Source organism: Panthera onca, chromosome D1 (assembly GCF_046562875.1).
Source record: "Panthera onca isolate mPanOnc1 chromosome D1, mPanOnc1 haplotype 2, whole genome shotgun sequence".
In the NCBI taxonomy this organism is placed as follows: domain Eukaryota; kingdom Metazoa; phylum Chordata; class Mammalia; order Carnivora; family Felidae; genus Panthera; species Panthera onca.
The window spans coordinates 60,436,945-60,453,806 of NC_138348.1; the positions used below are offsets into that span (position 1 = coordinate 60,436,945).

Consider the following 16,862-nt stretch of genomic DNA (forward strand, 5'->3'; position numbering starts at 1 on the left):
CAAACATTTTTACAACTGTATTTAATACGTTCAAGACAGTAGAGGAAAATAAGCATGTAAGATATTTTTAAAAGACGTAACGTGAACTTCTAGGGATGAAAGATCTAATATCTAGGATGAAAATATACTGCAAGGATTAACAGCAGATTAGACACTCCAAAAGAAAAGATTAGAGAACTTGAGAATTTCTTTTAAATGAAGAGATCAACTGTGAGCTGCAGAACAACTATAAGCAGTCTGATATAAATGTGCCTGGAGTCCCTGAAAAAAAGGAAAAGAGAAAGCAAGGGATAAACACAATAGCTGAAGAATTAATGGCAGAAATTTCCAAATTTGATAAAAACTATAAACCTATAGACCCAAGAAGCACAACAAACCTCAAGGAGAAGGCACATACAGCAAACCACAAGACACATCATAATTAAGATGTTTAAAAACACAACTAAAGAGAAAAATCTCTCAATTAGCCAGAGGAAAAAAACATATTACATGTAGACGAACAAAGATAAGAATGACTTTTTGACATTTTTTCAACAAAAATAATTTCTTGTTGCAAACAATATAGGCCAGAAGACAGTGGAGCAACACCTAACCAAACAAAACATGTTAAGCTAGAATTCGGCACTTGACATAAACAGTCTTAAAAAAACGAAAGGGAAATAAATACCTTTTCAGATATTCAAAACTGGAACTAGAAGAATGAATCACCAGCTGACTTATACTACAAGAAATGTTAAAGCCATACAGCATAAAGGAAAAAGGTACCAGGTGAAAATGCACATTTACATAAAGAAATGAGGTACACCGGAAATACTAAATATATGGGTGATATAAAATAATATTTTTCTTAATTACATAATTACTTCAGAAGATAATTGAGGCAAAAACAATAATGATTAACACTGCAGCTGTTACAATTACAGCTGCACTGTAACAATTATAGAAATAAAATGTACGACAACAATGGTTCAAAGGCCAGGAGAAGGGAAATTAAAGTGTAGTGTTATTCAATTCTCATACTATTCCATACATCACAACGTAACCTCTGGGAAAAGATGTATGTATATAATAAGTTAACAAAGAAGATAAAATGAAATCATAAATTTGGATCAATCAAAAAGAAAGAAAAAGGTGAAAAAGGAACAGAGAACAGGAGAACAAATAGAAAGCAAGTAGTAAATGCCAAATTTAAACTTAAATATACCAGTAATTCCTATACAGGTAAACAGACTAAATGCTCCAATTAAAAAAAGACATTAAAAATTGTCTAACCAGGGGCACCTGGGTGGCTCAGTTGGTTGGGCGTCCAACTTGATTTCAGCTTAGGTCGTGATCTTATGGTCATGGGATCAAGCCCTGCATCAGGCTCTGTGCTGAGCATGGAACCTGCTTGGGATTCTCTCTCTCCTCTCTCTGCCCCTACCCAATTCACGTATGTACACTCTCTCCTTCTCTCTCAAAATAAATAAATAAGAATTAAAAAAAGATTGTCTAACTGGATTAAAATAACAGAGCCCAATCATATGCTCCTTACAAGAGTTTACTTTATTGATACAGAAGATAAAAGAATGGAAAAATATACACTTTGTATATATATCAATGTCCCCTTACCAGGATATTGCCATGTACCAACCAAAGACAAAACCCCAATCACATGTAACAATAAGCATTTACTGCTCACACATCTAAGCTGATCAGCTATGTGTTCTGCTGATCTAGAATGGCCTCACCAAGTATGCCTGGGGTAACTTGGCTCCCCTCCATGTGTCACTCAACCAGGTTGGCCTGAGTATATTCTCATGGTGGTGGAAGTTGTCCAAGAAAGTAAGTCTTAACATGCAAGCCCATTTCAAGCCTCTGCTTCAAAGGATGTCCTCAAGTCAAAGTCAGAAACAGAGTAGGTCAACTCATAGGATGAGGGCACTATAAAGTTACAAGGCAAAGAGTATGGACACAAAAGGTGTAACTAAAGGAAGGGTAACAAGTGGAGCCAAATAATACAATCTACCTCACTAGTTACCAGCAGATCAAAAGACCTTGAGGCAAAAGCATTACCAGAGACAAAGAAGGACATTTCATAATGATGAAAAATGACTTGAAAAATAATTTTCTATTTATAGGCACCCAATCACATGGTCTCTAAAAGAGAAATGGAGAAATCCACAATCATGGTGGGAAATTTAGCATACTTCTCTCAATAAAAAATATAATAAGCAGACAAAGAAGTTTATAAGGATATGAAGATTTTAACAACCTGATTAACAAACTAATCTTAATGTTTATAGAACACTATACTCAATGACTGCAGAATGTACATTATTTTCAATGTGAAATGAAACATTTATTGAAATTCATATATTGAACCACACAACTGTTTTTAATAAGCTTCTAAGAACTGAAATCTTAAGAGTATATTTTCTGACTATAGTGCAATTCAGCCAGAAATCAATAAGCAAAAGAAAAGTACAAAAATCCACATTTGGGAATTAAACACTATTTTTATAAAAACCCATGGGTCAAAAGAAAACAATCACAATGTAAATAAGAAAAAAGTCTGAACTGGTTGATGATGAAACTGTGATGAAACTACATGAGTTTGGAGTTAAGATGGCGGAGGAGCAGGGAGAGCCTAAGCTTGTCTCATCCCTTGAACACAGCTAGATAGTTATCAAATCATTCTGAACATCAAAGAAATCAATCAGAGGTCTGAATGAACAAAAACTGTAAGACTACATGTAGAAAAGGGACCACTATTTGGAAGGTAGGAGATGCAGAGAGTTTACCAGGGGAGACATTGCTCTAGGTCCAGCTGCAGAGAGGAATCCCAGCTTAAGGAGGCTACCACAAAGTAGTATAAGCAATGGAGCCCAAAATCTGAACTTTTAGCAGCCCTCTACCATGGGGGAAGTGCCTGGCTTAGAAGTGCTCAAGTAGTGAAGTGGGTTAGAATCCCAGGAGTGACAGCGTGGTCTGAGGATCCCATGGGTTACAAGAAAGACAGGTCATACCGACATGCTGTGCTGTTTCCAGGCGTAAGAGAGGGGACTCACTCTGGCTGAGGGCTACAAGCAGAGGTGCCAGTTTTCTGTTCGTTTTGAAATAAACCCTGAACAGCTGAGCAGTAGTTCCACTGCTTTTTTCCCCACAGCAAGCAAAAGTGTGGTAAGACCCTCCCCCAGAGGAACAGAGGAAAATTTGGACTTTTGAAACTCAGTCATGCACCTGAGATTAAAAAGCCTGGACAAAAGCTGGGTGAATGCAGTCTGAAAGAAACTGGGGATAGAAGAGGGGTGATTAATTGCTCTTCTGTGAGGTTTCCCTGGAGTTGGGAGGGGGGGGGGGCATGAACTTTCAGGTCCAGGACTATAGAGCCGGGCTCCACCATATTCATTCCACCCTTTAAAGGTGAAAGCCTCCAGGGAGCAAAACAGTGCACCCTAGAGGAGGACGGAGCCGCTTAAACCAAATCCCAATCCCTGCACACCAGAGGCAAATTTCTACTGAAACAAGTCAAACTGAGCATTAGCACCACAGGCCTCTCCCCAGAAAACCAGCACAAACAACTCCCTTGCACCAAGTCTGCAGGTCATAGTGCTACAAAGCTTCAGCTCCAGGGGAAACAGGATCTAACTTCCTTTTACTTTTATTCTTTATTTATTTTTTATTTTATTTTCTTATTTTTTAATTCCTTTTACTTTTTACTATTACTTTTAATTTATATACATATTCCTTTATTTTTTATTTTATTGGTTTTGTTTTATTTGATTTGAATTTTGGATCTGGAGTCTTTTAACAAGCAGACCAAAACACACCCTGGATCTAGTCTTTCTGTGTTTTTATTGTTATTGTTTCTTTGTTTTTTGTTTGTTATTTTGCTTGTTGGTTGATTTTTCTATTCCTTCTTTGCTCTTCTCTTCTCTGGGCAAAAATGACAACATAGAGAAACTTACCCCAAAAGAAAGAAAAGGCAATAGAACTGATGGACAGGGATTTAATCAACTATAAAAGTAAGATGTCTGAACTAGAATTTAAAACCATGGTTATGGGGCGCCTGGGTGGCGCAGTCGGTTAAGCGTCCGACTTCAGCCAGGTCACGGTCTCGCGGTCCGTGAGTTCGAGCCCCGCGTCAGGCTCTGGGCTGATGGCTCGGAGCCTGGAGCCTGTTTCCGATTCTGTGTCTCCCTCTCTCTCTGCCCCTCCCCCGTTCATGCTCTGTCTCTCTCTGTCCCAAAAATAAATAAAAAACGTTGAAAACAAAAAAAAAATAAAAAATAAAAAAATAAAACCATGGTTATAAGAATACAAGCTGGGTTGGAAAAAAACATAGAAAACACCAGAGAATCCATTTCTGCAGAGATAAAAGAACTAAAATCTAGTCAGGTCGAAATTAAAAATACTGTTTTTCAGGAGTGAAGATGGTGGCATAGGAGGACACTGGGCTCACCTCGTCCCGCTGATCACTTAGATTCCACCCACATCAGCCTAAATAACCCAGAAAACCGCCAGAAGACTAGCAGAATGGACTCTCCGGAGCCAAGTGTAGACAAGAGGCCCACGGAAGAAGGTAGGAAGCGCAGAGAGGTGGTGCGCGCTACACGGACTGGCGGGAGGGAGCCGGGCAGTAGAGGCGCAGCCTGCCTACCAAGGCAGAGCCCCCGAGTCTGGCTTGCAAAAGTGGAGGGGCCGGACTCCATGAGTTCTGACAGACAGCGGGACTTAACATCTGGAATGTTAAAAGTCAACAGCTCTGCTCAGAGAGCAGGAGGGCGAAGGGACACCGGGAGGGAGAGGTGTTGAGCCCCAGAAGACAGAGCTCAGCTGGGCAGGGAACAAAGGCACTGGCAAGCACCATCTCCCTCTCCCACCCCACAAAAGCCGAAATCCCAAAGGGAACCAGTTCCCGTCACCAAACTTGCTTGCACTGCACAAACACCCAACGCTCCATGGGTCTGCCTCCCTCCCAGTGCTGCAGGACCCCTCCCACAGGGGACCACTACAGCAAAGTGAGCTGAGCTTGCCCCTCCTGACCCTGTGCACCTTGCAGATCCACCCCGGCTAATACGCCAGATCCCATCAAAGCAGCACCACAAGCCTGGCAGTGTGCAAGTAGCCCAGACAGGGGCCACACCACTCCACAGTGAGTCCTGCCCCTGGGAGAGGGGACGATAGGTACACACCAATCTGACTGTGGCCCCAGTGGTGGGCTGGGAGCAGACATCAGGTCTGACTGCGTCCCTGCCCACCAACACAAGTTATTCCAGACAGCACAGGGGAAGTGCCCTGTAGTTCCGCGCCACTCCAGGGACTATCCAAAATGACGAAACGGAAGAATTCTCCTCAAAAGAAACTCCAGGAAGTAGCGACAGCTAACGAATTGATCAAAAACTATTTAAGCAATATAACGGAACAAGAATTTAGAATAAGAGTCATAAAATTAATCACTGGGCTTGAAAAAAGTATAGAGAACAGCAGAGAATCTATGCTACAGAGATCAAGGGACTAAGAAATAGTCGTGAGGAGATAAAAAATGCTATAAATGAGGTGCAAAATAAAATGGAGGCAACCACAGCTTGGATTGAAGAGGCAGAGGAGAGAATAGGTGAGTTAGAAGATAAAATTATGGAAAAAGAAGAAGCTGAGAAAAAGAGAGATAAAAAAATCCAGAAGTATGAGGGGAGAATTAGAGAACTAAGTGATGCAATCAAATGGAACAATATCCATATCATAGGAATTCCAGAAGAAGAAGAGAGAGAGAAAGGGACTGAAGGTGTACTTGAACAAATCATAGCCAAGAACTTCCCTGATCTGGGGAAGGAAAAAGGCATTGAAATCCAAGAGGCACAGAGAACTCCCTTCAGACATAACTTGAATCAATCTTCTGCATGACATATCATAGTGAAGCTGACAAAATACAAGGATAAAGAGAAAATTTGACAGCAGCTAGGGATAAATAGGCCCTAACTTATAAAGGGAGACCCATAAGACTAGTGGCAGATCTATCTACTGAAACTTGGCAGGCCAGAAAGGAATGGCAGGAAATCTTCAATGTGATGAACAGAAAAAATATGCAGCCAAGACTCCTTTATCCAGCAAGTCTGTCATTCAGAATAGGAGAGATAAAGGTCTTCCCAAACAAACAAAAACTGAAGGAATTCATCACCACTAAACCAGCCCTACAAGAGATCCTAAGGGTGATTCTGTGAGTGAAATGCTGCAAGGACCACAAAGTACCAGAGACATTACTACAAGCATGAAACCTACAGACGTCACAATGACTCTAAACCCGTATCCTTCAATAACAACACTGAATGTAAATGAACTAAATGCTCCAATCAAAAGACACAGGGTATCAGAATGGATAAAAAAAACCAAGACCCATCTATTTGCTGTCTACAAGAGACTCATTTTAGACCTGAGACACCTTCAGATTGAAAGTGAAGGGATGGAGAACTATCTATCATGCTACTGGAACTCAAAAGAAAGCTGGAGTAGCCATACTTATATCAGACAAACTAGACTTTAAATTAAAGGCTGTAAGAAGAGATAAAGAAGGACATTATATAATAATTACAGGGTCTATCCATCAGGAAGAGCTAACAATTATAAATGTTTATGTGCTGAATACGGGAGCCCCCAAATATATAAAACAATTAATCACAAACATAAGCAACCTTATTGATAAGAATGTGGTAATTGCAGGGGACTTTAGTACCCCACTTACAACAATGGATAGATCATCTAGACACATGGTCAATAAAGAAACAAGGGCCCTGAATGATACATTGGATCAGATGGACTTGACAGATATATTTAGAACTCTGCATCCCAAAGCAACAGAATATACTTTCTTCTCGAGTGCACATGGAACATTCTCCAAGATCACATACTGGCTCACAAAACAGCCCTTCATAAGTATAAAAGAACTGAGATCATACCATGTACACTTTCAGACCACAATGCTATGAAACTTGAAATCAACCACAGGAAAAAGTCTGGAAAACCTACAAAAGCATGGAGGTTAAAGAACACCCTACTAAAGAACGAATGGGTCAACCAGGCAATTAGAGAAGAAGTTAAAAAATATATGGAAACAAATGAAAATGAAAATACAACAATCCAAACGCTTTGGGATGCAGCAAAGGCAGTCCTGAGAGGAAAATACATTGCAATCCAGACCTATCTCAAGAAACATGAAAAATCCCAAACACAAAATCTAACAGCACACTTAAAGGAAATAGAAGCAGAACAGCAAAGCACCCCAAACCCAGCGTAAGAAGAGAAATAATAAAGATCAGAGCAGAAATAAACAATATAGAAACTAAAAAAAATTGTAGAGTAGATCAATGAAACCAAGAGTTGTTTTTTTGAAAAAATAAACAAAATTGATAAACCTCTAGCCAGGCTTCTCAAAAAGAAAAGGGAGATGACCCAACTAAATAAAATTATGAATGAAAATGGAATTATTACAACCAATCCCTCAGAAATACAAGCAATTATCAGGGAATACTATGAAAAATTATAGACCAACAAACTAGACAACCTGGAAGAAATGGACAAATTCCTCAACTCCCACACACTTCCAAAACTCAAACGGAAAGAAATAGAAAATCTGAACAGACCCATAACTAGTGAAGAAATTGAATTATTTATCAAAAATCTTCCAACAAGTAAGAGTCCTGGGACAAATAGTTTCTGAGGGGAATTCTACCAGACATTTAAAGCAGAGATAACACCTATCCTTCTCAAGCTGGTCCAAAAAATAGAAAGGGAAGGAAAACTTCCAGACTCATTCTATGAAGCCAGCATTACTTTGATTCCTAAACCAGACAGAGACCCAGTAAAAAAAGAGACTAACATCCCTGATGAATGTGGATGCAAAAATTCTCAACAAGATACTAGCAAATGGAATTCAACAGAATATAAAAAGAATTATTCACCATGATCTTGTGGGATTCTTTCCTGGGCTACAGGGCTGGTTCAATATTCGCAAATCAATCAACATGATACCTCATTAATAGAAGAAAGGATAAGAACCATATGATCCTTTCAATAGATGCAGAAAAGGCATTTGACAAAATACAGCATCCTTTCTTAATATAAACCCTCGAGAAAGTCAGGATAGAAGAAACATACTTAAACATCATAAAAACCATTTATGAAAATCCCACAGCTAATACCATAATCAATGAAGAAAAACTGAGAGCTTTCCCCCTGAGATCAGGAACATGACAGGGATGTCCACTCTCACCACTGTTGTTTAACATAGTGTTGGAAGTCCTGGCATCAGCAATCAGACAACAAAAGGAAATCAAAAGCATCAAAATTGGCAAAGATGAAGTCAAACTTTCACTCTTCACAGATGACATGATACTCTACATGGAAAACCCGACAGACTCCACCAAAAGTCTGCTATAACTAATACATGAATTCAGCCAAGTTACAGGGTATAAACTCAACGTACAGAAGTCAGTTGCATTTTTATATACCAATAATGAAGCAACAGAAAGACAAATAAAGAATCTGATCCCATACACTTGCACCAAGAATTATAAAATACCTAGGAATAAACCTAACCAAAGACGTAAAAGATCTTTATGCTGAAAACTATAGAAAGCTTATGAAGGAAATTGAAGAAGATATAAAGAAATGGAAAAGCATTCTGTGCTCATGGATTGGAAGAAAAAAATTGTTAAAATGTCAATACTACCCAAAGCAGTCTACACATTCAATGCAATCCCAATCAAAATTGCACCAGCATTCTTCTCAAAGCTAGAACAAGCAATCCTAAGATTTGTATGGAACCACAAATGACCCAGAATAGCCAAAGTAATATTGAAGAAGAAAACCAAAACGGGAGGCATCACAATCCCAGACTTTAGCCTCTATTACAAAGCTATAATCATCAAGACAGTATGGTACTGGCACAAAAACAGACAGATAGACCAATGGAATAGAATAGAGACTCCAGAATTGGACCCACAAATGTATGGCAAACTAATCTTTGACAAAGCAGGAAAGAATATCCAATGGAAAAAAAGACAGTCTAACAAATGGTGTTGGGAGAACTGGACAGCAACATGCAGAAGAATGAAACCAGACCACTTTCTTACACCATTCACAAAAATAAACTCAAAATGGATGAAGGACCTGAATGTGAGATAAGAAACCATCAAAACCCTAGAGGAGAAAGCAGGAAAAATCCTCTCTGACCTCAGCCACAGCAATTTCTTACTCAACACATCCCCAAAGGCAAGGGAATCAAAAGCAAAAATGAACTACTGGGACTTCATGAAGATAAAAAGCTTCTGCACTGCCAAGGAAATAATCAACAAAACTACAAGGCAACTGACGGAATGGGAAAAGATATTTGCAAATAACATATCAGATAAAGGGCTAGTATCCAAAATCTATAAAGAACTCACCAAACTCCACACCCAAAAAATAAATAACCCAGTGAAGAAATGGGCAGAAGACATGAATAAACACTTTTCTAAAGAAGATATCCAGATGGCGAAAAGACACATGAAAAGATGCTCAACGTCACTCCTCATCAGAGAAATAAAAATCAAAACCACACTGAGATACCACCTCACACCAGTCATAGTGGCTAAAAGGAACAAATCAGGAGACTATAGATGCTGGAGAGGATGTGGAGAAACGGGAACCCTCTTGCACTGTTGGTGGGAATGCAAACCGGTGCAGCCGCTCTGGAAAATAATGTGGAGCTTCCTCAAAAAATTAAAAACAGATCTACCCTATGACCCAGCAATAGCGCTGCTAGGAATTTACCCAAGGGATACAGGAGTGCTGATGCATAGGGGCACATGTACCCCAATGTTTATAGCTGCACTATCAACAATAGCCAAATTATGGAAAGAGCCTAAATGTCCATCAACTGACGAATGGATAAAGAAGATGTGGCTTATATATACAATGGAATACTACTTGGCAATGAAAAAGAATGAAATCTGGCATCTGTGGCAACCAGGATGGAACTGGAGGGTACTGTGCTAAGTGAAACAAACCATACAGAGAAAGACAGATACCATATGTTTTCACTCATATGTGGATCCTGAGAAACTTAACAGAGAATCATGGGGGAGGGGAAGGAGAGGGAAGTTACAGAGAGGGAGGGAGACAAACCATAAGAGACTTAAATACTGAGAACAAACTAAGGGTTGATGGGAGTGGGGGGGAGGGGAAAATGGGTGATGCGCATTGAGGAGGGCACCTGATGGGATGAGCACCAGGTGTTGTATGGAAACCAATCTGACAATAAATTATATTTAATATAAAAAAAGAATTAATGGGTTAACCAGGAAAATAAAGAAAAAATTTAAAAATACATGGAAACAAATGAAAATGAAAACATGACAGTCAAACCCTTTGGGATGCAGCAAAGGCAGTCCTAAAGGTATGCTTTTTTTTTCTTTTTTTTTAAAGCACATTCCAATTCAGGCCTACTTCATGATGCTAGAAAGGTCCAGAACACACAACCTAACTTTACACCTAAGGGAGCTAGAAAAGGAAGAGCAAATAAAGCCTGGATCAACAAGAAGGGAAATAATAAAGACTAGAGCAGAAATTAATGATATAGAAACAAATGAACAAACAAAAAACAGATCAATGAAACTAAGAGCTAGTTCTTCGAAAGTATAAAAAAAGGTGATAAATCCTGAGCCCGACTTATCAAAAAGAGAAAGGACCCAAATAGATAAAATCATGAATGGAAGAGGAGAGATCACAACCAACACCACAGAAATACAAATAATTATAAGAGATTATTATGAAAAATTATATGCCAACAAACTGGGCAACTGGAAGAAATGGACAAATTCCTAGAAACTCACAAATTACCAAAATTGAAACAGGAAGAAATAGAAATTTTAACAGACCCATAACCAGCAAAAACAATTAAACAGTAATCGAAAGTCTCCCAACAAACAAAAGTCCAGGGCCAGATGGCTTCCCAGGGAAATTTTACCAGACATTTAAAGAAGGGTTAATACCTATCCTTCTCAAACTGTTCTAAACAACAGAAATGGAAGGAAAACTTCCAAACTCATTCTACAAAGCCAGCATTACCTTGATTCTAAAACTAAAGACTCCACTAAAAAGAATTACAGGCCAATATCTCTGATGAAGACAGACATAAAAATTCTCAACAAGATACTAGCAAATCGAATTCAACAGTATATTAAAAGAATTATTCACCACAATCAAGTGGAATTTATTCCTGGGCGCAGGGCTTGTTCAATATTCACAAATCAATCAACATGATACACAACCTTAATAAAAGAAAGGATAAGAACCATACAATCCTGTCAATAGATGCAGAAAAAGCATCTGACAAAATACAGAATCTATTCTTGATAAAAACCCTTAACAAAGTAGGGATATAAGGAACACACCACCACATTGTAAAGGCCATGTACAAAAGACCCACAGCTAATATTATACTCAATGGGGAAAAACTGAGAGGCTTTCCCCTATAGTCGGGAACAAAACAAGAACATCCACTCTCCCCATTAATATTTCACATAGTATGAGAAGTCTTAGCCTCAGCAGTCAGACAACAAAAAGAAATAAGTGGCATCCAAATCACTAAGGAAGAAGTCAGACTTTCACTGTTTACAGACAACATGATACTCTATGTAGAAAACCAGAAAGACTCCACCAAAAAATTGCTAGAACTAAGACATGAAGTCAGCAAAATCTCAGGATATAAAATTAACGTGCAGAAATCTGTTGCATTTCTATACACCAAAAACGAAGCAGCAGAAAAAGAAATCAAGGAATCAATCCCATTTACAACTGCACCAAAAACAGTAAGATACCTAGAAATAAAACTAACCAAAGAGGTAAAGATCTGTACTCTGAAAACTACAAAAGACTTAGTAAAGGTATTAAAGAGGACACAAAGAAATGGAAAAGCATTCCATGTTCATGGATTGGAAGAACAATCATTGTTAAAATGTCTATTCTACCCAAAGTAATCTACACATTTAATGCAATCCCTATCAAAATACCACCAGCATTTTTCACAGAGCTAGAACAAACAATCCTAAAATTTGTATGGAACCACAGAAGACCCTGAATAGCCAAAGAAATACTGAAAAAGAAAAACAAAACTAGAGGAATCATGATTCTGGATTTCAAGCTATATTACAAAGCTGCAGTCATCAAGAGAGTATGGTACTGGCACAAAAACAGATACATAGATCAATGGAACAAAACAGAAAACCCAGAAATGGACCCATAACTCTATGGTCAACTCATCTTCAACAAAGCAGGGACGACTATCCAATGGAAAAAAGACAGTCTCTTCAACAAATGGTGTTGGGAAAACTGGACAGTGACAAGCACAGGAAAGAAATTGGGTCACTTTGTTACATCATACACAAAAAATAAATTCAAAATGGATGAAAGACTTAAATGTGACACAGGAAACCATCAAAATCCTAGAGAAGGACACAAGCAGCAACTTCTCTGACCTCAGCCAGAGCAACTTCTTACTAAGACACGTTGCTGAAAGCAAGGGAAACAAAAGCAAACATGAACTATTGGGACTTCATCAAGATAAAAAGCTTCTACACAATTAAAGAAACAATCAACAAAATTAAAAGGCAGCCTCTGGAATGGGAGAAGATATTTGCAAATGACATATCTAATACTGGGTTAGTATCCAAAACATATAAGCAACTTATCAAACTCAACATCCAAAAAACAATCCAGTTAAAAAATAGGCAGATGACATGAATAGACACTGTTCCAAAGAAGACATCCAGATGGCTAAGAGACACATGAAAAGATGCTCAACATCACTCATCATCAGGGAAATACAAATCAAAACCACAATGAGATACCACCTCACACTTATCAAAATGGCTAAAATTAACAACACAAGAAACAACCTGTGATGCAGAGAAAAGGAACCCTCTTGCACCCTTGGTGGGAATGCAAACTGGTATAGTCACTCTGCAGAATGGTATGAAGGTTCCTCAAAAAACTAAAAATAGAACTACTCTACAGTCCACCAGTTGCACTATTAGGTATTTTCCCAAAGGATACAAAAATACAGCTTCAAAGGGGTACATGCACCCTGATGTTTACAGCAGTATTATCAACAATAGCCAAACTATGGAGAGAGTCCAAATGTCCCCTGACTGATGAATGGATAAAGATGTGGTATATGTGTATGTGTATATGTGTGTGTATGTGTGGGTGTGTGTATATATATATATATATATATATATATATATACACCCACACATACAATGGAATATTAGCCATCAAAAAGAATGAAATGTTGCCATTTGTAATGATGTGGATGGAGCTAGAATGTAATACGCTAAGCAAAATAAGTCAATCAGAGAAACACATATACCATATGATTTCATGCATCTGTGGAATTTAAGAAACAAAACAGATGAACATATGGGAAGGGGGGGTAACAGAAGAGAGAGAAACAAACCACAAAGTGACTCTTAATGATGGAGAACAAACTGAAGATTGATGGGGGTAGGTGGGTGGGTGGGCTAGTGGTGATGGGTACTAAGGAGGGCACATGTGATAAGCACTGGGTGTTGAATGTAACTGATGAATCACTGAATTCTACTCCTGAAACCAACACTGCACTGTATGTTAACTAAATGTTAAATTAAACAAAAAAGAAAAAAAGAAAGAAAGAAAGAAAGAAAGACCCACCCTAGGGAGAAAAGCCAAGAGTTAATCAAGGAAAATTCCCTATTTTTTGGAATTGGGTGACTTGGCAATATTTTTCCAGCACAATTTTAGAATTACTATGGACCAGTAACTGCTTAGAGCCTCCCATTTCCCCCTTTTGAAATCATATCACAACTTTACTAGTTTCTGAAACCCTGAAATGAACATTATGCTGGCACTTGATAAGACTTCTGGCAGTGCTGGATTTGAAGTTACCATTATTTTGCTTTTGAGAGATATGTGTAACTGAAGCCATTAAGTGATCTGTAATAGATTGGTGACAAAAATGAGCTCATTTCTTTACCCCTTCCTTTGTCCATATCCTTCACAATGTGACTTTGAAGTCCTCTCATTAAAAAAAGTCTATTTTCCTACTCTTTTAAGTTGATGTTGTGAATTGATGTGTCCAAGAGAATGTGGCAAATGATGTGCCAGTTGCGAACCTAGGCCTCAAGAGACCCTGTATGCTTATGCTCCCTCTTTTGGGAACCCATCGTTCCTATTTGAAGAACTAACAAGCCTGATGGAACGAGTACAAGAGTAACCACAGGGAGGAGAGCCCAGTTATAAAAGTCAAGTCTTGCCCTAGGCCACCATACAGGCAACCAGCCTAAAGCATATGAAAGAATTTAGTCAAGTTTAAGTGCAAGTTAGCAAGAACTACCTGCACAACTTTGCCCTAACAGGATGCAGGAATATATTCATAAACAATAATAAATGCTATTGTTTTAAGCCACTGAGTTTGAGGATGGCTTGTTGTGCAATGATAGCCAACATGTAATAATCCTCTACAAATCTCAACTGCAAGCTAAGTAACAACCAAATCTTCAATAATTCTGGAATTAATTTCAACAATCCTCTCTTTAAGTAGGCCAGAACCCAAATTATCATTTTGGGTTCTTTCAACTTAAGATTTTGTTCTTAATGCCAATGCACAAAGGAGAGGATGAAATTTGGCAAAGTTAAGAGAAAACACACTATTTACAACAGAAAAGTATCTGATTTTTACTTAAATGTTCCATGCATAAGTTCATAACGGCTCGATTTAAAAAGGATATAACCCAGAGAAAGAGAGATCAGTTGCTTTTAAGTTTTGGGAATGTGACAAGTTCTCTCTCAAATAAGTACATCTATCTCTAATCATGGAATTTCTTGAGCAAACAGCCTCCCATGTTAAAAAAAAATCTAGACTTTTTTTAAATGTAAGGAGACAGATAATCTATAGTCTTCTAACATTTGCTATATGTCTGTGCGTGTGTTCAACATAATAAAAATTTACCATAATGAAGCTAAAAACAGAAGAAGAGACAGTGAATTTGGTGTGAGCAGTTGCAAATATTGGTATGTCAAAGAAAGATCTTGTGAACAAAAGCTCTGTGACAGGGAGGGTGGTAAACTGCTCAAATACTGAGTAAAAGGCAGCATTTTAACCAGAATCATTACCACAACCATTTCCCACATGCCTACATATCCTTTGAATTCATTAATATTTAGGGAAAGATCAGTAAACATCGTTTCCCTTCCAAACATCTCTGATTTCCAAACCCATACAGCCAACAGCCTGCTGAAATCTTCACTTGATTTCTCACAGACCTCTCAAAATTACCCCAAACTGAACCCCTGCTTGGCCCTCCCAAACCTATTCCTTCTCAAGACCATCCCCTCTCCGCAAAGGGCACCACTGTTCACCCGTTGCTTGAGTCAAACACCAGAGTGCGCTTGCCAGGTTTGACAAACTACAACAAGACTTAGGCTCCCTCCAAAAACAACTCAGAAACTGGACACAAGACAAGAAACAACTATTTTCAGATGTTGAACACAGGCAGCGTACGGCTAGGATCGCCCAGAGAAACAAACGAGCTGAGCACTTCCTTCACACCTGTCGGGACTTAACGCACACGCCCACGACAGGCCAGCCCTGGATGCCAGCCGAGCCACTGGGCCTACCCGGCTTGGTGCTCCTGTCGCCACCCGACTGGGACAGGTGGAAGCCCTCTGGTCTCAGCTTCGTCCCCTGAACACTGGGGTGATGGCAGCTCCAGGTTCACCAGACGTAATGAGCTGATTAGGTAAAAGTGCCTCAGGTTGGCTGCCAACTTGATAATATTAATGTAGTTTCCTACTCCTGGAGATGCTTAAGAGGTGGAGCTCAGAGCTGGACACGGTACTTACAGCGACTTCAAAGCCCCAAAAGCAAACGCGAACTCCCCACCGCAGACCAGCGTCTCTCAAGATGGACGCCTGGTTGAAGAAGGCAGTGGAGTCTGGCTGTGTGGGGTAGGCGTGGCCAGGGGCGTGGCCTTCGGTGCTCTATCAGCCCTGGAGGCTGAGTTTAAGGCACACCTGCAAACTTAGCTCTAAGCAATGGGTTTAAAATGTGTATTAAAAGTATCTTTCATTTTGCTTCTTTTAGAGATAACTTCGGGGCATTTGGGTGCCTTAGTAGGTTAAGCGTGGACACTGACAGCACAGGGGACTGCTTGGGATTCTCTCTCTCCCTCTCTCTCTGTCCCTCCCCTGCTTGCACTCTCTCTCTCTCTCTCTCTCTCTCAAAATAAATAAACTTTAAAAAAAAGAACTTCAGCGTAATTTTAGTTTTTGTTAATTATTTAGTTCAGGGATTAACTATTTTTTGTAGCCCAGTTATGTATAGATTGTCTTTTTTTAATTATTTTTTTCTTGTCTTTTTTTTCCTAACCTACTTCAAACAATGGGCCTGTTTTAGTTTTGTTTGTTTACTCTTTGATTCCTCCAGCTATTTCTCTAGCTCCGACCTCATTTCTAAGCTCTAAGACCATCATATCCAAATGTCTGCTGGTCATCTTTATCTGAATGTCCTGTTGGAGACACCTCAAACTCAATAATCCGTACGCATATTTTTCCCTTCAAATTTGCTCCACCACCTGTGGCTCCAAATTGCTAAATGGCAAGAACTGAAACCAACCCTCCATTTTTGATTCCTCCCTTTGCTTTGCAACCCACCCCCCTCCCTCACACACACTTCCTATCCATTTCTCCTAGTCATTCCCTTGTTGCATTTCAATGCCCACTAGGCCCCTAGTCATCTCAGTAGGTACCAGCTGCTTAGTACTTGCTGTGGTAAGGGTTAAGGTCATTATGGGAGTAGACTCCCAAAG

The 16,862-nt window shown here is 39.2% G+C and overlaps 1 protein-coding gene across 4 annotated transcripts in view; it reads right to left on the bottom strand.

The window, feature by feature from the left end:
* GDPD4 (glycerophosphodiester phosphodiesterase domain containing 4) overlaps positions 1-15,983 on the bottom strand; it is a 175,595-nt gene extending 159,612 nt beyond the window's left edge. For 3 of the 4 annotated variants that reach the window (XM_078433077.1, XM_078433076.1, XM_060605547.2), the window contains exon 1: positions 15,898-15,983. The gene's annotated coding sequence lies outside the window, so the exon portion shown is untranslated. Of the gene's footprint in view, positions 1-15,672 lie in introns of all 4 variants that reach the window. The other variant, XM_060605546.3, reaches the window with a different exon arrangement.
* Positions 15,984-16,862: the final 879 nt, after the last annotated feature.